The sequence below is a fragment of the Mobula birostris genome, chromosome 7, assembly GCF_030028105.1.
Source record: "Mobula birostris isolate sMobBir1 chromosome 7, sMobBir1.hap1, whole genome shotgun sequence".
Lineage (NCBI taxonomy): Eukaryota > Metazoa > Chordata > Chondrichthyes > Myliobatiformes > Myliobatidae > Mobula > Mobula birostris.
The window spans coordinates 78,091,849-78,114,042 of record NC_092376.1 but is presented as its reverse complement, the minus strand read 5'-3'; positions in this window follow the sequence as shown (position 1 = coordinate 78,114,042).

Below are 22,194 nucleotides of genomic sequence, written 5' to 3'. Positions count from 1 at the left end.
GGGTGTAATTGTAAAAGATGAACAAGTTAGCAGGGTAATTGAGTGTAAATGTAAAAGGCGTACAAGTTAGCAGGTTAATGGTCACCTGGGTGTAATTGTAAAAGACATACAAGTTAGCAAGTTAATTGTCACCTGGGTGTAATTGGGTGGAAGCACCTGTTGCCATGCTGTAAATAAATAAAAAATACTGTTACCAGATAATCCACCGTCCTTTGAGAAATGTGGAGCTTCGCTTTACTTAGTCAGTTTTGGTCATGATTTTCACAATGGCCTCATATCTTTAGGTAATAACTTCAGTTTCTTTGTTTTTTTATCTTTCTAGAAATCCTGACTTCCCCAAACATATCCTGCAAAAGGCTGCTATAATGGCAATCTCAAAATAGAAATTGACAGATTTTATTTTGCAAAAATATCAAAAGATCTAACCAACATGGATAAATAAATACAATACAAATTAGTCATTATGTTTCTTTGTTCCAAATTAATTCTGTATGGATAACTTTCATTTTAGTATTAACATTTACCATATGAACAAAGTACATCCAACCAAGCACTGAATGGGGAGGAAGAGTCAAGATGCAGTTCTTTCTGCTCTATTTCAATAATGGCCTACAATTGCCTGTCAATAGTAAGCTGTCCTGTATGTTGCTGACCTACTAAATAGCATTACTTTCAGCAGATCTCCAAAGCAGCAACTTGTCATCCAAGCCATGGCTAGCTGGGCTACCCAAATGTGAATCCAATCTCGGGCAAAAATGTACCAAAGTTTCAAAAGACAGCAAAGCCATAGATCCTAGCTTAACTGGCTATTAAAAGGTAGGAAATATTTGGATGTTTCTGAAATATTTTAAATGAATCATACTATTAGAAATACTTATGATATTTTCAAATAATTCATGATCAGACCTTTTACCCCTACAACTCCATCCTGACCACATTGTCCACCAATCTAGTTCCAATACCCAGCATCAGTCCAGGTCCCTCCCTTCCATGTATCCAAGCAAGTGTTTCCTACCTGATACTATTCCTGCCTCAACCACTTCCTCTGATAGTTCATTCCGATGGATTCCGAGCCATTGGTGAATCAGGGCAGATGCTTATTTGAATCAACTGTTAAAGAGCAAAAACTAATCAAGAATATAACCAAGATTCCCTTCATTTATTTCGGAAACTATGCTGCTTATTTGGGTCAGGAGACTGTTGTCAAGCGTTTTCTAACTAGCAGTAAGGCAATTCAGAACTGTTTTGCTCACTGTGGTTTCAAGCATTCAGGTTTGGAGAAGCAGGAGAATGAAATGATTTCAATATTTCAACAAGTTAGGAATTATGAAGAATTTGAAGGTATCAACAAATATTCTTGAATGTTACAATGAAAATGTAACCTTGGAGGATGCAATCTGCAGAAGTATTGAATCAAAACACCAAGGTGGGAAATATGTAGACATGGAAAGTGATGAAGATGACACATGTGACACAGGATGCCATGAAAGATTTATTGTTGGACTATGACACTACTCCATGCAGGAAGACAATGAAGGCAGTCCATTTTTTATAAGTTTGTAGCTATTTCCATGAAACCTCAGCTAATTAGGGCAGCCGGTTCATTGGGTCGAAATTTACTTGTCCCAGTGTGTCCCATTTAACTGGAATCCACTGTACTGACAACATTCCATGTGGAAACAGTTGCCCCTCAGATCCCTTAAATCTTTTCCGCTCACTTTATCTACACTTCTCAATTTTTAAAAATGTTCTGTAAGGCCACCTTCATTCTATGTCCCAAGGAATAAAGACCTTGCCTGGCCAATCTCTCCCTGTAACTCATTCGCTCTAGCCTTGACATGCTCAAATCTTTTTGCACCTTTTACAGTTTAATTATATCTTTCCTGTAATACAGTGACCATTACTGTACACAATATTTCAAGTGCAGCTTCACCAGTGACTCACAGAACCGTTATACTCAGTTTAACCCTATACTGATAAAAGCCAGCATGTTAAACACTTTTTTCACTGCCTTGTCTACCAGTGAAGCTACTTTCAATGAACTATGCACGTGTGCTTCCCAGTCCCTATTTTGCAATACACTCAGTAGTGCCCTACCTTTCATAGTATACTAAGTCTTTTGGTTTGGCTTTCCGAAATTTATCACCTCACACTTATCTGTGTTGAAATTCATCTGTCACTCCTGAGCCCAATGCAATAACCTTCTTCAGTCACAACCACCGACTCTTCCACAGGGTCTGCGCACCTTTGCCGGTGGGCTGCGGAACGGGTTTGGCATTCACGCTCTTGAGTATGCACATTCAAGCTAATTAGTTTTTCAGTGTGGTGGTACTTAACTCCTTTCCTCTCGTTCCAGTCTTGTTGAGACTTTACTAAAACCACATCAACATCTATGCTCCTTATTTACCTTGGTCTTTGTCGGGGAAAGAAGACCACCGTTTCAATTGACGATGTGAAAGAGCATAATTCATATAGTATTTAATCACTGCTTCCAACCAGTGTTAGTGCTAACTTTCAGTTAACAGCCCTGTTGTCCAGCGTTTATTGTGTCTTTTCTTTAATTTTGCGCAGTTGTCGTTAAAGTCAGTGAACTATTGATCTGCTTTAGTGTCTCCCTCCACACTTGGGCCATAACTGCACATCCTGTCAGCAAGTTTTGACCACAAAAATAGACCCAGATGACCTTTGCTTTCACATTCAGAACAGGTGGCGATCCAGGACACTGCTGGGCTCCATGTCTCAAGCACCCAGTACAAGAAGGTGCCTGTCAGCAGGTAGGAGAGTTCTGGTGGGTCATTTCTCCCTGAACATGGCTTCCCCCAGTTGTGATATTCCCAGCTTTCTTGGCATGGGGACTCAGACTCGTGAACTTCAGGCACTTATCGACTCCTGGGCAGTCAGGAATCTCACAGACATCCCTCTGGCTCAAAATGGAGAGTTCTGACTCAGAAATTCAGAGAAAACATGAACAGCAAGGCCCTGAATGGTCAACTGCTGGGCACCATCAAGGTTCACCTTTCCACAGATCCCCTCCAACTTGTGCTTGAAGGCAATCATAGAGAAAATCTTTCCTTTTATCTGGTTGGTTCTCCTGAACTGGTGCTGGTGTGTGGCCTTCTCTGGTTACCTCAACACAACCCATGGATTGATTGGTCCTAAAGGCACTCCAAGAGTGGGGACCAGCATGCCTGTCTACCTGTCTGGGTCCAGCTCCAGCTCCAGCTCCAGTCTGCAAAACCTCTCCTGTGTCAGCTGCTAGTGTTGACCTGTCTAGTAGATGAAATTGCTGATCTTCTTGATGCCTTCAGTCAATAGAAGGCCACCTCTTTGCCTCCACAGTGGCCTTACAACAGTGACATTGAGCTCTTACCCAGTACTAGTTCTACCCGGGGCTGGCTTTTTTCCATCTCTCATCCAGAAGCAATGGTAGTGGAACAGTACATCAAGGAGGCATTGGCGTTGGGGCTTATCAATCCGTTAAACTCGCCAGCAGCAGTGGGCTTCTTTTTCAGTGAGCAAGCTCTGTCCCTGCATTGACTATTGGCCCCCTAAACAATGTCACTGTGAAGAACTGCTATCCCCTTCTCCCGCTTGCCTTTGTGTTCAAACATCTCCAGGAAGAAATCATATTTTCCAAAGTAGGTCTACGGAATGCTTATAATCTTGTTCATATCAGAGAAGGGATGAGTGGAAGACAGCATTCCACACTTTCACTGGCCACTATTCATACATTGTCTGGCCAACACCCCTGCTGTTTTTCAAGCTCTGGTCAAAAATGTGCTCAGGGACATACTGAATCAGTTTGCTTTCATGTAGGTGGACGACTATTACCACTCTTGCCAGGAACAACATGTCCTGCTTGTTCTCAGACAGCTCCTTGAAAATAATCTTTACGCCAAGCCAGAGAAGTGTGAGTTCCATGAAGAACAGATGTAATTTTTGGGTGATATACTTACCCTTTCCAGTGTTCAACTAGACCCATGTAAAGTTCAGGCAGTCACTGAGTGGCATAAACCATCTACGGTCAAACAGATGCGGTGCCTCATGGGGTTCGTAAACTTTTATCATCACAGCATCAGAAGCTTCAGTTCTCTTGGAGCCCTGATAAATGCACTCACCAAGAAGACCTCTACAGAATTCCATCGGATGACTAAAGCAGACCAAGCATTCTCGGAAGTAAAATGACATCTTACCACTGCCACATTCCTGCAACAGACCTATCCCAGCCATTCATCATCGAGGTGGATGCATCAGAAGTCAGCATTGGAACTGTCCTCTCTCAATGCTCTTCTGCAGGTAGCCAGCTGGCTGCACCCGTGCCTTTTTTTCCCATCGCTTGACTCCAACCGAATGTAAATATGGTGTCAGGAACCAAGAACTTCTGACTGACAAGGAGGCCCTGGAAGCATGGCGACACTGGTTGGAGGGGGCAGTGCATCCCTTTTTAATTTGGATAAATCACAGAAACCTCTCCTACATTCTGGAGACTCAAGAGACTCGACTCCCGTCAAGCCTGTTGGGCTCCCTTCTTCACCCAGTTTAATTTCATCCTTGCCTACTGTCCTGGCACCAAGAATACCTAGGCCAATGCTTTCTCTTGGCAGATTAACTTGTCTGAAGACAATGTCAATCTAGAGCCCATCCTTCGTCACTCATGCAATGCTGCTCTGGTAATTTTGGGAATAGAGGAGGGGGTGAGGGCTGCCCAGCAGAAGGATCGAGGCCCAGGTGGGGGACCTCCCAACTGGCTGTTTGTCCCTGCCATGATGCACCCCAGACTGTTGTAATGGGGTCCCTCCTCCCATCTAGTAGGCCATCCAGGAATTCTATAGACTCTGGAATAAATCAAGAGACAATTTTGGTGGTTATCTACGCCCCAGGACATTCAAGACTTCGTCACTGCCTGTCCCACTTGTGCCCAGAACAAGACATCATGTCAGCTCCCTAGGGTCTGCTTTGTCTGCTGCCTGTTCCTCAATGTCCCCGTCCCACCTCTTGATGGATTTCATCACTGGCCTGCCCCTCTGTCTAATGGAAGCGTAGTTGTGGATTGATTCTCCAAGGCTACCCACATCATTGCTCTCCCTAAGCTCCTGTCAACTCGGAGACTGTCACCTTCAGAGCTCAGCATGTGTTCCAGATGCACAGCTTCCCTCAGGACATAGTGTTTGATCGAGGGCTACAGTTCACATCCCATTTTTGGAAGGCCTTCTATTCTCTTGTGGAAGCCACTGCCAGCCTCTCATCTGGACAACTCCTTGTCCAGGAGCTCCCAACTGATTTGGGCAGAGATTGCCCACAATAATCTCCAGTCACCCTCCACAGGTATGTCCCCCTTTGAATGCCAGAAGGGATTCCAGCCACTGCTCTTCCCTGATTAGGAGGATGAAGGAGTCCCTGCTGCTGAACAGTTGGTACAAGCGCACAGGCCAGGGCTTCTCCGTTGCATGCTCAAAAGCAACATGCCCAGCAGATGATTGTCTCTACCAATATATGAAGCTTCTCAAGACAGAAGAAACAAAATCTGGCTGGCATCTATGGATCCTCCCTTGAAAGTTGAGAGCCCCAAGTTGGCTCCACACTAGGTGGGGCCATTGGTAGTTGAGAAGGCCATCAACAAAGCCGTGTATACATTGCTCGTACAATCATCAATGAAGATCTACCCAGTGTTCCATGTTTCCCAGCTCAAGCCAGTGACTTCCTCCCCCCTGGCTCCAGTCACCGCCCCCTGCCCTGCTCCTCTCACTTGGTGGAGGATTCCCTGGTCTACACTGTATGATGCTTCCTGGCACCTCACCAGGTCTATTACCTCATGGATTGGGAGGGATATGGCCCTGAGGAACATTCTTAGGCTCCGGCAAAGAACATCCAGCACAAGTCTCTCATCCAGTGGGTACAGATTTCTGGCACCTCGGGAGCTGCAGCTAGGGAGGCGGGCCTTGTCACAACCACTGATCTGCTGCGGGGCCTGTACACCTTTGCAGGCGGGCTGCGGAACAGTTTTGGTAATTGTGCTTGTGAGTATGCACACTCCAGCTAATCAGTGTTCCGTTGTGGTGGTATTTATCTTTCTTCCTCTTGTTCCAGTCTTGTCAAGACTTGACCAAAAGCACAGAAGTGTCCGCACTCCCTGCTTTCCTTAGTCTGTGTTCAGGAAAGAAGACTACCATTTTGATTGACGGTGTGAAGAAGCGGTATTTATTTAATATTTCATCATTGCTTCTGGCTGCAATGTTGGCATTAACTTTCAGTTTGAGAGTTTTAGTTAACGGCTCTGTTGGCCTAGTGTTTTATTGTTTTTTCTTTAATTCTACACAGTTCTCATTAAAATCGATGAACAGTTGATCTGCTTCAGTGTTTGTCTCCACACTCGGGCCATGGCCACAAATTCTTGTCATCTTCACTATCAACAACACCTAATTTCCTGATCTGTAGCATGCTGATCAAGCTTTGTGCATTTACATCTAAATCATTTATATAAATAGTGAATAACGAGGGTCCCAACACCAACCCTTGCAGCATACCAAGAAATAAACTGCAACCAACACCTTCTGCTTCCGAATTCTGAGCCAATTTTGAATCCACCAAACTGGCTCTCCCTGTATTCTATGGTAGATCAGCCTCCCATGCAGGACTTTGATGCCTATCATGCAGGACTATGGTAGATCAGCCTCCCATGCAGGACTTTGATGCCTATCATGCAGGACTATGGTAGATCAGCCTCCCATGCAGGACTTTGATGCCTATCATGCAGGACTATGGTAGATCAGCCTCCCATGCAGGACTTTGAAGGCCTTGCTAAATCCAAACAGACATGCAATGCCCCACCCTCATCCACCCTTCTGGTTATACAAAGCCATGCTAACTCCTACTAATCAGACTCTGTCTATTCGAATGCTGGTAGATCAGAATCCGAATCCGAATCCGAATCAAGTTTACTATCACCGGCATGTGACGTGAAATTTGTTTACCAGCCTGTAGTTCTATGGCTTGTCCTTGCACCCCTTAAACGAACAGGATGATGTTGGCCATTCTCCTGTCACAAGTGAATTAATTACAAAGAGATCTTGATCATTTAGGGAAATAGACTGATGAATAGCAGATGGATTTTAACTTAGATAAACATGCAGTGATGCATTTTGGACATTCAACCCAGGGTATGACATATACAGTGTTGGATTAGAGTCTAAATTGTTATTTTTCTTGTAGTTTGACTTCCTTATGCTTGGTTATACTCTATGTTTATATAATCATCTGTTTATGTGTAATTGTTCAGTGAATTTTCAGCAATTGTGGTACAGCTATTTCTGTATTTCGTTGTAGTTTCTATGCAGCCTGTGTCACGCCATTAAACCTGACTGTCTCATTATTTTCTCATTTTCATTGGCATGTCTTTTATCTGTCTAGTTTGAAGTAGTTTTCAGTGTAAGACAACCATGGCTTCTTTGGTCTTTCCTTCTTTGTTCTTGCTTCACTTCACCCTCTCTCCCTAAAGTAGAGTGAGTTATTGTTATTTCTTAATTATGAACACCTAATAAAATAACCAAAAGCGCATTTTTTGCCCCATTCTGGACTCCCAAAGGCCTTTTTTGGATTAAAGCATCTCCAGATCCAACAGCAGTAACTGGCAGTGCACTGACAAGTGTGGAACAGAGAAACATGGGAGTACAAGTGCACAGTTCCCTAAAAATGGACATGCAAGTAGTTAGGGGAAAGAGGAAGACATTTAATATGCTGGCCTTCATCAGTCAGGCCTCCAAGTTTAGGAGTAGGGACATTAACCATGAACTTTTTACTCTCCTCCCATCTGGTAGGTGCTACAGGAGCCTCTGCTGCCGCACCAGCAGGCACAGGAAGAGCCTCTTCCCTGAGGCTGTGACCCTGCTGAACCTCACATCACAGCACTAGGCAGTATTCCACCCATATTGTACTGTCTCAGTACTTTTATATTTGTGTGCTGTAGCACTTACTTTTTATTCACAGTTATTTTGTAAATAACACTTTTCTTTGCATTTCTGGTCAGATGCTAACTGCATTTCATTGGCTTTGTATCTGTACTCAGCACAATGACAATAAAATTGAATCTAATCTAATCTAATAATATTGCAGTTACATAAGCCGCTGGTGAGACCACACTTGGGTGTTGAGTACAGCTTTGGTCACCCTGTTACGGAACGAAAAACATTATCAGGCTATAAAGAGTGCAGAAGGATGCTGTCTGGATGAAAGGGTCTGGGTTATAGAAGAGGTTGGCCACACGAGATTTTTTATTCCATAGACCGCAGGAGAAGGAGAGGTGACCTCATAGAAGTTTATAAAATCTTGAGGGGTATGAGTAAAGTGGACGGTCACATTCTATTTTTCTGGGGTTGAGGAGTCCAAAGCTAAGAGGGGAGCTGATATAAAAGAGGCCTGAGAAGTAACTTCTTTACACAGAGGATAATTGGGACCTGGAATGAGCTGCCAGAAGTGGTCAATGTGGGTGCCAATGCAACATTTAAGAGGTGCATGAAGGGAGGGGCTTGGAGGGATACGAGCCAAACTCGGGCATCTGGGACTAGTGGCAATGATGTGACGGCTGGCGTGCATCAATTGCACTGAAAGGCCTGTACAGTATCTGTGCTGTATCACTCTATGACACAGGCTCTGTGAATGGATTCCCTTCATGGAAGTGGTATAGACTGGTACTGGTGGTTAATATGGACAGGATAAACGAGGAAATGCAGTTAATTTCATATGCAGTATGGTACATACTACAATACAACCTATTACCTTCCTATCCCTCCGATACAACATGTAACCTTGGACATTCCGCTCCCAACTACAATCATCCTTCAGTCACGATTCAGTGATGGCCACAACATCATACCTGACAATCTGTAATAGTGCAACAAGGTCATTTCTTACACTCTGTGCATAAAGATATAACACTTTGAGTGCTGTATCTGCTACCTCTTTTTGAATCTGCATTCCTAATGCACTGATACTCAGCCCGTTGTCTGCAATTATGTCTTATTCTCTGCCTGCCCTTCCTGGCAGTCTGACTGCACGCTATCTTTGCTGTTTTGCCATCCATCCTATCCTGAGTCCCTTCACTCCAGTTCCCGCCCCCCTGCCAAATTAGTTTAAACCCCCCCCCCAACAGCTCCAGCAAACCTGCCCGTGAGAATACCAGTCCCCCTTGGGCTCAAGTGCAACCCGTCACTTTTGAACAGGTCATACCTCCCCCAGAAGAGATCCCAATGATCCAAAAACCCGAAGTCCTTCCCCCTGCACCAGCTTCTCAGCCACGCATTAATCTGGCAAATCATCCTGTTTCTACCCTCAGTGGCGCGTGGCACAGGCAGCAATCCAGATACTACTAGCCCGGAGGTCCTGCTTCTCAAACTTCTACCTAGCTCTCTAAATTCTCTTTTCAGGACCTCATTGCTTTTCCTTCGTATGTCATTGGTACCAATATGTACCAAGACATCTCGTTGCTCACCCTCCCTCTCTAAAGTGTGATGGACGTGCTCCGAGACATCCTTGACCCTGGCGCTTGGGGGACAACATTATTCTGGGTGTCCATTCACGCCTACAGAACCTCCTGCCTGTACCCCTAACTGTTGAGTCTCCTATCATTACTGTTCCCCTCTTCTCCCTCTTTCCCTTCTGCACCATGGACCCATGCTCAGTGCCAGTAACCCCGTCTCCCTGGCATTCTCCTGGGAGGTCATCCCACACAACAGTATCCAAAGCGGTATACTTATTAGTGAGGGGAATGGCCACAGGGGTGCTTTGTGCTAACTGCCTATTCACATTTCCATTTCTCCTAACAGTCATCCAGATTTGGATAAAATTTCAAATAATATAGAAATTATAAGTAAGATACTTGATTATGACTTGCAAATCTTTCAGTCTATATCCCTGCAGGTGGTAGTGACTGCACAGAACATAGAACAGTACAACAAAAGAACAGGCTATTCGGCCCACAATGTTGTGCTAGACCAGCTAAAAAGCAAATGAAAAACACCCAAACACTAATCCCTCCTACCTACACCATGTACATATCCTCCATCTTCCTTACATCCATGTGCCTGCCCAAATGTCTCTTAAAAGCCTCTAATGTATTTGCCTCTACCACCATACCAGGCAGCACATTCCAGGAATCCACCACTCTCTGAGTAAAAAATTTACTCCCCACATCCCTTTGAACCTATCCCCTCTCACCATAAATTCATGCCTCCTGGTATTAGACATTTCAACCCTGCGAAACAGATATTCTCTGTCCCCTCTATCTATGCCTCTCATAACCTTGTAAACCTCTATCAGATCTCCCCTCAGCCTCCGCTACTCCAGAAAAAACACCCCGTTTATCCAGCCACTCATGATATCACACGCCCTCTAAACCAGGCAGCATCCTGGTAGACCTCTTCTGCACCCTCTCCAAAGCCTCGACATCCTTCCTGACCAGAACGGTATGCAATACTTCAGATGTGGACTAACCAGAGTTCTATAAAATTGCAACACAACCTCTTGACTTTTGAACTCAGTGCCTTGACTAATAAAAGCAAGCATTCTATACGCCTTCTTAACCACCTTATTGAACTGGGTAACACACATCAAAGTTGCTGGTGAACGCAGGAGTCCTGACTAAGGGTCTTGGCCTGAAACGTCGACTGTACCTCTTCCTAGAGATACTGCCTGGCCTGCTGCGTTCACCAGCAACTTTGATGTGTGTTGCTTGAATTTCCAGCATCTGCAGAATTCCTCGTGTTTGCGTTATTGAACTGGGTAGCCACTTACAAGGCACTATGAACTTGGATCCCAAGATCTCTCTGCTCAGCCACACTGTTGAGGATCCTGCCCTTAACAATGTACTGTCTCCTTGCATTTGCTCTACCAAGGTGCAACACCTCACATTTATCTGGTTTAAACTCCATCTGCCATTTCTCTGCCCATATCTGCAAATGATCTATACCATGCTGTATTCTTTGCCAGTCTTCTACACTATCCACAACTCCACCGATCTTGGTATGATCCACAGGCTTACTAACCCACCTACCTACATTTTCATACAGGTCTTTTGTATACATCACAAACAGCAGCGGTCCCAGTATGAACTCCTGCGGAACTCCACTAATTACAGGGCTCAGAAATGTCCCTTCAACCCCCACCCCCTGGTTTGTTTGCCCAAGCCAGTTCTGAATCCAAACAGCCAAATTGCTATGGACCCCATGCATCCTCATCTTGTGGATTCGCCGCCCATGAGGGACTTTGTCAAATGCCTCACCAATATCTGTGTAGACAACCTTAACTGTCCTACTCTCATCAATCTCTCTCATCACTTTATCAAAAACTCAATCAAGTTGGTAAGGCATGTTTATGAATTTCTGGTAATCAATGTCTTGAGTAATCTGCATACAATTCTTGTTAGCCATGAAAGAAGTGATTAACACACAACATTCATTGCTTTGTATCTGATTTCATTTGAACTCCAATTTAAAATGGAAAAACCTATTTGTACACGAATAATATACCCAAATTAAAAATTCATGGTCAGCAACGTTAGGCACTGTCAGCTGCAATGTTAAACAATGTTGTTCACCGTTTGTTTTGCAATTACAAGGAATGTGGGGGAGAGTAGGATGAAGTATTTCTATCTGGCAGTGTGGACTGGGAGATGAAGGTAGTGCCAGTTCATGGGAGACTTGTTCTCATTTTAATTAAGGCTTTGGAGAGCAATATTTCTAACATAATGTTGTGAAACGCATCTTGTGTGTTAAAATGTGAATTTTGGACCTGTATGTATAAAGTACATGGCAAACTCAAAGTCAAGCAAGTGGAATTCAATTACCTCTGCACTCTACTTCTATGGTGAGAGTTCTTAAAAGTGACCTGTTTCAATGAGGAAAGCTTTAAGGCCTGTGCTCTAGAGTGTGCATGTAGAAAGGGAGTGTCTGATACACAAAGAGATCTGGCTGTGTAAGGTAGGTACCCAGAGGTACGTTAGTGAATGGTCAGGCAGACTGTGGAAAAAAAATGAATGAAGTCCAATGCCTTGTCCAAAATGGCACAGCCAGTTCCCTCTCTCTCCAGTCTCCTGATCTCATTATTTTTAGTTATACCACAGTCTCGCCTTAAAACTACCACATTCAAATATAAAACCACATGTACTTCCATTGTAAAAAAAAGTACGGTTTCTGCACTCAGCAAAGTCTGGAGGCACAAAAGACCACAGATGTTGGAATCTGGACCAAAAACAACACTGAAGGAGCTCAGTTGGCCATGTAGCATCTATGGAGGGAAATGAGAGTCAAGTTTTGTGATGAGAGTAGAGAGGAGATAGTCAGTATCCAAATTGTCCATTTTGTCTTAATGTTTACAACTATTGAAAATCCTGATTCACAAAAATATGTTGTTGCAAATGGAATTTAAGCTTCTGTAGCTCACTTTACAAGACGAGGAAGGGCTTCTCTCAAGGAACACAAGAATTCTTCAAGGCTGTTGGAGTTAATCTGTAACTGAGCCTTAAATTGTAGTGAGTTTTTGATCTAGCCATCGTTGGCTAGATCAACATCTTCGATAAAGTTTTTTTTATCAGAAGGAAAAGGACTGTGGATCCATGGCTCAACTTTAATGTCATCAAGATGGAAATAACTTTTGAAAAAGTTATGAAGAGTTCCCAAGTCATCACAGATGTGTCTCTTCTAAGAAATAGAAAGAGAATTTTGTATCTCATCTGAATCTTGGTAAAGCACTTCCTCCAGCATTTGAAGGTTTGCAAGGATGTCAGCCTCTACTCTCTTCTTCCATATCGGCAGCTTACCTAGGAAGCCTTGTAATTTTTCAGCAACATCAGTAGTGGTGACATCAGGACCCTGAATTGAAAGATTTATTTCATTCATGTGATTAAAAATATTTGTCAGGTAAGCCAACCGATAGATACAATTTTTTTCAAACTGCTCCAAGAGTGTTTTTTTCCATTCAGAACAAAAGTGAAACTTCTGTCTTTAGTTTGAACAAATGCTTCAAGATTTGTCCTCTTGAAAACCAGCAAACTTCTGTGTGGTAGAGAAGCACTTCGTAATTTGCACTCATTTCTTGACAAGGTCTTTTAAAATGCCATTATTCAGAGACCTGCTTCTAATAAAATTGATGATTTTATGGCTTTTAGTCTTTGTTGCCAGTATATGTCTGTATAAAAAGCAATGAGTGACGATGATGCAAGGAGCTTCCTTTTTCACTGAAGTAGCAAAACCAGACGGATTACCAAGCATCTGTGCAAAGAGTATGACTTTTTATTGAAGCTTGAAGCTAAAATAAACAAACTTTATTTTTATTCAAGCAGATGAAGAATGAACTTGCAATTCAGCAACAGTATGAAATTTAAAGGAACAATATCAATTTCCCATATTACAACAATAATATGATGTATGCACACAATTCACACAATACACTGTGGCTTATATCTTGATAAATATTTAAATCACCAAGTCATAATATTCCATTTAAATGTGAACTGATAGATTCTATAGCAGTTCAGTGTACTGGCAAAAACAATTGTAGTTATCGATATCTACCTGTCGTATCATTAACATCTGAAGGTGGGCAATATTGCGAAAAAAAGGCTTCTGACATTGACTGAGAAATTCACTGTTGTAGATGCAACATGATGCCTTATCAATTATTCTGCTTTAGTTTTCCACCAACCCACACTGTCCTCTAATGTGCGTCATTCTCCTGCACTTAGAACATAGAGCAATACAGTGGAGTGGAGTGCAGACCCTTTGTGCTGGGCATCTTTTCCAATTTTATACAGTACATTCAGTGCTCAGGGTGTGGTCTCTTCTACACAGGGTGGCTGCCTTACTGAATATCGCCATTCAATGGGAGAAGAAAGCCTGTCATTTTAATTCTCCATGCCTCTCCAACTCCGACTGCCTGCCTTTGGCTTACGACTCTGTTCCAACCAAGTCTAATATCAGCCCAAAGATCAGCATTCCACCTCCATAGAGGCATTCCACTGTCTTGGGACTCAATATTACATTTAATAACTTGAGATTGCTATGCTTTCCCATTTATATGAGTTCAGCTGAGTCACAATCTATAATATTGAGAGGTTTTCTCTCTCCAGCTACTACCTAATCTGCTAAGTATTCCCCTTTATTTCCAGAAACTAACATGTTCCAGTATTGTTTACTTTCTATTGTTTTGCTTATCTCCTTTTCCCTGTACTCATCCTGACAGATTAGTTATGATGGTCACTCATTCATCACTTCACAGAGCACCAACAAAATTTCTGCCATATCTTCCATCGCATGCACAGACAACTACCCCACATTCTAACATGAAACCCGTAAGTTTGGTTTTGGTTTCCCAGATCTGAATGAAGGTTATCGAACTGGATTGTTAAGTCTGTTTCTCCTTCTTGAGAGCTCCCTAGCTCAGTGAGGATCCCTGGCTCTCCATTTAGATTTTAACCCACGTTGTGCAAGTTTGTTACCTTTGAGCTTGAGTTATGGCAAGGACTGCACACAGCAGGAAGGTGAACGTCCTTTCACTGATCAATGCCAAGTCCTCGAGCATACACCGGGCACAAGCTGGGCTAGCACTTTGCCATACCCACCCTATGGCGATGTCATGGCTGCCTGCCCGTCCATGCCATGTGTTTGTGAGACTGGTGACAAGATGGCAGGCACAGTCACTTCACTATGATTTTCAAAATTATGGAGGAAGCAGGGGAGGGCTTCGAACTGAATAAACACGTATGCACTCGATACTTAGACGTTGTGGATTTTTTCTTAATGAGGTAACCAGGGAGCGTGGGTGAACTTACAGCAGCAGGCATTGCAGATGGTGCAAAGCTGCAGATCAGCCATTCTCAATGTTGCCGCACTGTGGTTCTGCAGATAGCAATGGTCGACCATAAGACATCAGAGCGGAATTAGTCTGTTATTTTTGTTCTGTTTTAGAATGGCTCATACTTCTATTATCTGCTGCAGAAAGACTACTTGATACTTTTAAAACTTCAGTTCATAATTTCAACATGAACTACATGATGTGACTGACTGAAATCCTAGCGTCTAGTGTACCTTGTGATGCAACATGGAGGTATTAGTTAATGTATGTTTCACTTGCTTCTGGGTATGAAATGGGCATAGCTACCATATTAGTCCTAATTTCATATATTTTTCCATCATTCCAAATGCCTCATCCCTTCATCACTACCACTGCTTATTTTCATCTCTAACATTGCCCAAAACCCTTATCCATGTCTCCATCACCTCTGGATATATTAAAATACACTGTCGAATGGCATACCTCACTCTACATCCTACAAAATTGCTACCCAGAGCTCTGCCAGCAATGTTATACTTTAGTTTTCATTCACCCCTCTTCATGGCTATTAGTTGAGCAATGCCACAATTTTAAAATGCTCAGCCTTTAATAAAACATAATATATCCAAAATCCCACTTTTGCTTGTTAGCATTTTTCTCTGTTTTGCAACCATCTGAGGTGTCAGTGCTCCTCTCGCCTGGATTCTTGGTTAGTTAGTTCCTATTTTAATAATGCTGCTTTTAAGCACTATTAATATTAAGCATTTCATTTTGGATTTTCCTCTCAAAAGCCCCCTTTGACCTCTCTTTATTTAAGATATATATATATATTTTTTTTAAATCAAGGTATGGTGAAGGTGTTTTGACCTAAATCAACCTCTCAGATATAAAATTTCATGAGGGGGATTAATGTCAATTTTGAAGAGAAAACACCCAAGAGAAAGTTTATAGTGAGGTGAAGGAAAGCGTTAAAATAACACAATCAGTAAAGCAGCAGGTAATAGAGTAATGAAATAAACTGAAGACAGGGATACAGAAACTGAATAGGAACAACAGTGTGTCAGTACTAACTGATGCCTGAAGCAGTAGGAGGTGTATTAACCGCTGAAATCACTAAACCTGTGACTGAATCCAGAAGGTTTAACTTTGTATAAACTCACAAAACGCTTTGGGATGAACTGACGTAATACATTTTTTACATGAAACTTGTGTTGATTTGGCACATAATATTCACGTTTTAGATTATGATCTTCTTGAGTCCTGAAGGGTCGATGATACCCAGCATAAGCTTGAAGAACAGCAGCTCATCTTCCATCTACACCCGTTGCAGTCCACAGTCCTCAATAATGTACTGAGCCATTTTAGATATCCGGTTTACTGTCTAATTTGTCTTCTCTCTGCAGCTGCTGTGTCACCTACTCACAGAGCACTACAGTGCAGTTACAATCCTTCGGCCAATCTAGTTCATGCTAACCTATTATACTGCCTAGTCCCATTGATCTGCATTTAACCAAACATCTCTGAGGTGCTGAAATCTGACCTGCATCCTCAGCATTCGCTGGTGGCTCATTCTACACTCTCACCACCCTCTGAGTGAAGAAGTTCCCCTTAAATATTTCACTTTTCACCCTTAGCTTATGACTTCCAGTTCAAGTCTCACCCAATGCACTGGCTGGTGGGTTAATTGGTCATTGTAAATCGTCCCATGATTAGGCTAGGATTGGTGGATGGCGCAGCTCAAAAGGCCAGAAGGGCCTATTCTGCACTGTATCTCAACAAACATAACTGAGCACAGAGATTCCAGCATGAGGCCTTTAAGTACAGACTTTCCATGAAGGAATGTGGCAGGCAGTAATTGGCAGTCTGAGTCTTAAAGGGATACTGGCAACTGATCCTACTCCAGGGAATTGGAGTGCCATAACTTGGACACCTGCCACTGCACAGTCAGGACCATGACACAAGGCTTGTAATAGAGTGCCACATCAAGGGTAATCTGTCATGGATAAAGATTTAGCAGGCTAACAGGAACAGACACAAGGGTAGCCTTTACTGGTGACATGAAGATTGCTAGGAAGTGCAATGCGAAGCTACAAATGGATAGATTTCAGCGACTAAAACATCTGGCAAACTGAATATATTTGAGGAAAAGTCCATTCTGGTAAGGAAAATTGGGAAGCATCTTCACACTACATGGAAACTGATCAAGCATTTTAGAATTTGTATAGCTTTGTTACAAGCTGTAGTTGTGTTTGTTTAGCAGAGCTCAGGGGTGAGCTTGAACTACAGTTATGGGCCTGTGCAGACACCTGATGCAGCTTCCTCATTCAGGATCATTTAAATTACCCTGTCAGTTTTTGTCAAGCGCTGTCGGATGGTGCTGGGAACAAATGCATCATTTCAGCTTGCGCAGCTTACCTATGCAAGCATGCCGTGGGCATTGAAGTGTTGAGTCTTCACATCGAAGGACTGACAGCTGAGCACTTGTCTGTCATGTTGCACCAAACCATCTAGTTTCATATCAACTTCATGAAAACAAAGTAAAAAATAGAATCTTAGAATCAGGGCCAGTGAAAAGCTATACCAGCACTTAAAGTAAAGCTTATCTGTATTCACTCAGTGGCTACTTCATTAGGGACTGGAGTGCAACCTGGTGTGGTCTTCTGCTGCTGTAGTCCATCGACTTCAAGTTTTGACCTGTTGTGCATTCAGCACATCACTGTCGTAATGCATGGTTATATGAGTTACTGTCACCTTCCAGTCAGCTTGAACCAGTCTGATCATTCTCTCATTAAGGGGTGTTTTCACCCACAGAACTGGTACACACTGGATGTTGTTATTGTTTTTGGCACCATTCTCTGTAAGCTCTGAAGAACATTGTGCATGAAAATCACATGAAAACAACAGTTTCTGAGATTCTCAAACCACCCTGTCTGGCACCAACAACCATTCCACAGTCAAAGTCATTTAGATCACATTTCTTCCCCATTCTGTTCTTTGGTTTGAACAACAATTGAGCCTCTTGACCATGCCTGCATGCTTTATTGCATTGAGTTGCTGCTTCATGATTGGCTGATTAGATATTTGCATTAACTACTTTCAGGTGTACAGGTGTACCTAATGACGTGGCCACTGAGCACTGAATGTGTGTCAGAACTACAAGTTATCTTGATCTCAATATCCATCCATCTGTCAACACCAGAATGCCGGCCAGTTTGCCAATTCAAATGATGTGCAGCATCACTATCGTTTGACTCAATCTAGTTTCACAGAGGAGACAGTGTTCATTCAGTTCAACCCATACAAGGCTACCATGATTTGTATTTTCAGATATTGAATGAAGATCTGAAAATATGTCACAGAAGTGAAATGGTAACAGACTGATGAAGGGTCTCAGCCTGAAATGTCAACCGTTTATTCATTTCCATCAATGCTGCCTGACCTGCTGAGTTCCTCCAGCATTTTGTATGTGTTGCTTTCGATTTCCAAATCTCTTGTGTTTATAGTAACAGGCTGCTAATTCGTATACTTGCACTTTTAAAATGTGTGCTTAAGTCAAAGGATTGACTGTGACATTCATTTTAAATGTATTGAAAAGTGGTATAGAATTAGGCATTGTGTATTAATTCCATCTGTTGCAAACTGAAAGCAACATAATGATTATTGGTTTATTATTGTCATATGTACCAAGATACTGGGTGGTGGGAGGCAGGGTGGAGATATGTCTCTGCCAAGGGAGGTGTAATGTGCTCCTTCCTTCCACTAGCCTGCAGGTCATCCTTAAGCAAGGTGAAGCACCTGCGTAGCCCCCCGATCAGGGTCACATGAAACCATGGGAGCAGGTGGTGGATGGTCATATGAGCAGCTGGTGTATACCACAAGTCCTGGTTATGTGGTCACAGACACCAGGGTGACAGTCTCTGAAGAGTATTGATAATAGCTGGGGTCACCTGTCTTGTAAAGACACTGCCCAGAAGAAGGCAATGGCAAACCAATTCTGTAGAAAAATTTGCCAAGAACAATCACAGTCTTGGATAGACCAAGCTCACCTATGTCATACGACACGGCACGTAATTACGGTAACCAAGATACAGTGAAAAGCTTGGCCTACATACTGTTCGTAGATTCAAATTATTGCATAGTGCAAGATGTAGAACAATATAAAACAATAACAATGCAGAATAAAGTGTAAAAGCTACTCTTACAACAACGTGCAAGATCATATCGAGATAGTTTGTGAGGTCAAGAATTCATCTCATTGTACAAGAATCTAATAACAGTGGGATAGAAGCTGTCCTTGAACCTGGTGTTACGTGCTTTCAGGCTTTTGTATCTTCTGTCCAATGGGTGAGGGGTAAAGAGAGGATATTTGGGTTGAGTGGGATGCTGGCTGCTTTACTTAAACATTGAGAAGTACAGACTGAGTCCATAGAGGGGCAGCTCATTTCCATAATATGCTGGGTTGTGTCCAAAACTCTCTGCAGTTCATTGCAGTCACGTGCAGAGCAGTTACCATACCAAGCTGTTAAACATATAGGCAGAATGCAGTATCAATAAAAATTGATAAGGCTTGACAGAGATATGATAAATTTCTTTAACTTCCTAAAGAATCAGAAGAATCGTAGAGCTTCCAGAAACTTTCTTCTGATCATCTGGGTTGCAATTTCTGCAAGAAAATATCTGCTCATATATCTTGCATAATCACATCTTAAAAATTAAGCTACATACACTGCAGATCAGTTTCCTATAACACATCCCAATATGGCAGTTTAAAATCAGGAAAAAGGACTGTTTAACTTCATCAGGCTCCAAACAACAATCATTAAACCAGGATTTGCTAAGGGTGCACACGTTAGTTGGAACAGACACATCTGATCAACTGACTTCAGGCAAAGTATAGAAAGCAATTCCTGACCAACTTTCTTCAGAGGTACAGAAAGCAACTCCTACTGCTGAATGGACAAATACTGACAAATTATTGGTCTACTGTTACTCATAAATATTGGGACAAAAAGAAATCAGAGACATCAAGAAATAGCAGCACATGGAAAGCAACTCAAGATGGTACCAGTGATTCGGTGAAGTATTTGGTGTCATATTCGGACATTAAAAAGATGAAACAACCAAGTCAACATTTAGTGAGAATGCCTTAAATGCAATATCTCTATTATCAACTCTTGAATTGTCTTCCAATAACATAAAATAAGTAACAAAAAATTCTTACAACATGGAATCATCAATTTAAAAAACATGTTAATACATAGAAGCTGGAATCTCACTTAACATTGCAGACCCCAGTTTGCTCTGAACTTACTCTACTGTCTGCACTCGTGGGGTTTGAAACCATTTGATACCAGAGTAATGATAGCTGTTTCTCCTTCACTGATTATTCAGATGCACAGTGGCCACCTGAGTCATCTTGGCATGAAAGTTTCATCTTCAATATGCATTCAGGAACACGACTTTCACTGTTTCTGCTTGCCTTAAGAGCGAAAAACAGATTCAGAACTTGGAATCACTGGCTAATGGTAAATTTAAAGCCATTTATTTGCCAAGTACACCTCTGTGACTCAAGGGAGGAAACTAACAGCACCAGAGTGTGAACAAACTACCAAATTTGTGAAGTCAAGTGCAAAAAAAAAGGAATCCTACCTTTGATTGCTTGCCTTAAATTAGAACATAAAGATAAATTAGATATGTGTTTAATTAAGGTGTATCAACGGAAACTGCTTTTCTTGCTGAAGATGTGGGGGGGGTAAATTAGAATTGCACATAATTGAAAAGATGTGAGGGGTAAATTAGAATTGCATATAATTGAAAAGAAACTTCAGAACAATTGGGACCTACCTTTTCATTATCAGTGCAAGCGTTCATTCCACCTGCTCCAAAGCTGGTTCCATATCACAGTTCAAGCCGCAAGCTGATTTTGCTTATTATGCCATGTACATAAGCTATCATTTGTCGATGTTGAAATTAGCAAAAAAAGTAAAGTTAAATATAAAGAAAAAGGTCATCGATCAAAGATGGGGACTTGCAAACTTGATTCAATTATCTTTAAGACATTTTATGGGTCCTGCACCACCTGTGAATATCATAAAGTCATCAGAAGCTATGACAAGTAAGAAGAATATTAATATTGAAATCAGAGAAACTTGAAAAACTAAAAATCTACAGAAAATGTTTGTGCAACGAAATGGAATGAAGTTGACCTCAGCACAAAATATAAAAGAGAACAATAAAACAAATACAAAATCAGGAAGAGAATTTGTTTCTGCTTACCTTAAAGAAGATGATGGTAAACTAGATACTTCCTTGATAAAACAGCATATAGAAATTCACAAAGACACTTTGCCAGAAAAGGTGATGAAGTCCCATGAAATCACATCAAAGAGATCATTTCGACAGCCTATTCTAGCTAAAAATAGATTTAAAAAGTCAAGACTATTATATCTATCATTTATTGAACAATACATTGTAGATCAATTGGAGTTTAATACACAAACAGAGTAATCATCTCTGGAGACCTACAACTCTGTATGAGGTTTATTTAAAAGAATATTTGGAACAATTGTCTGTAGCCCTCAGAACATCACTGATGATCACTAGCAGCACCTTGTAAATCCAGCTGTATTTGTGTAATTCTCAGTTACAACTTCATCAAAATATATCCAAAAATATACTTTTATTCATAAAATGTACAACAGGGCATTAATATCTCTCCCTTCATGTAAAAGAACATATTCCAATTGACTACAAGGTTTATGTCCTGTCAGGATAACATCAATTTCCTTTCACATTATGACAATTGTAATGAATATTTACCCAGGTTTTAGCCGTTCAAAGTACAATGGCAGGATGGTTTCTCTCGTTCCCACGGAGTGGCAGCTGATGTTTGACCCTCTACACATAAAGTACATCGGAATGTGTCAATGTTCTAGATTTGATTGATAACTTCACCAAGCACTGGAAAACATGCAAGTTTTAGGCAGAACAAAGTGGACCTTTTATTGATCTTATAATCTCTGTGTGTATCCTTAGGATCAACTCAGAGGGCACACAGTCCTATGTGGGATAAACCTTGGCGAAAACCACTACATTTCCCTTTATACCTTGGCAAGTGCACATCCCAGAAGGAGACAAATGATAGTTTTTTAAAATCCCTACCATAGCTGCTTTAAAACCACTGTGTGGGGGTCTTGGTGCTTGTTTGAAAGTTCTAGTAATGAGGCGATGCGCCAGGAAATTTTACAGTACTGTAATACAAATGTACCTTGATGAGAGCCATGGCTACGTTCAATTTCAAATTAGCAAAAGAGCTGTCAACCTCAGAGGCTGATGGTCTGAAATACTTGGTGCGATGAACTTCCATTGCTGTGT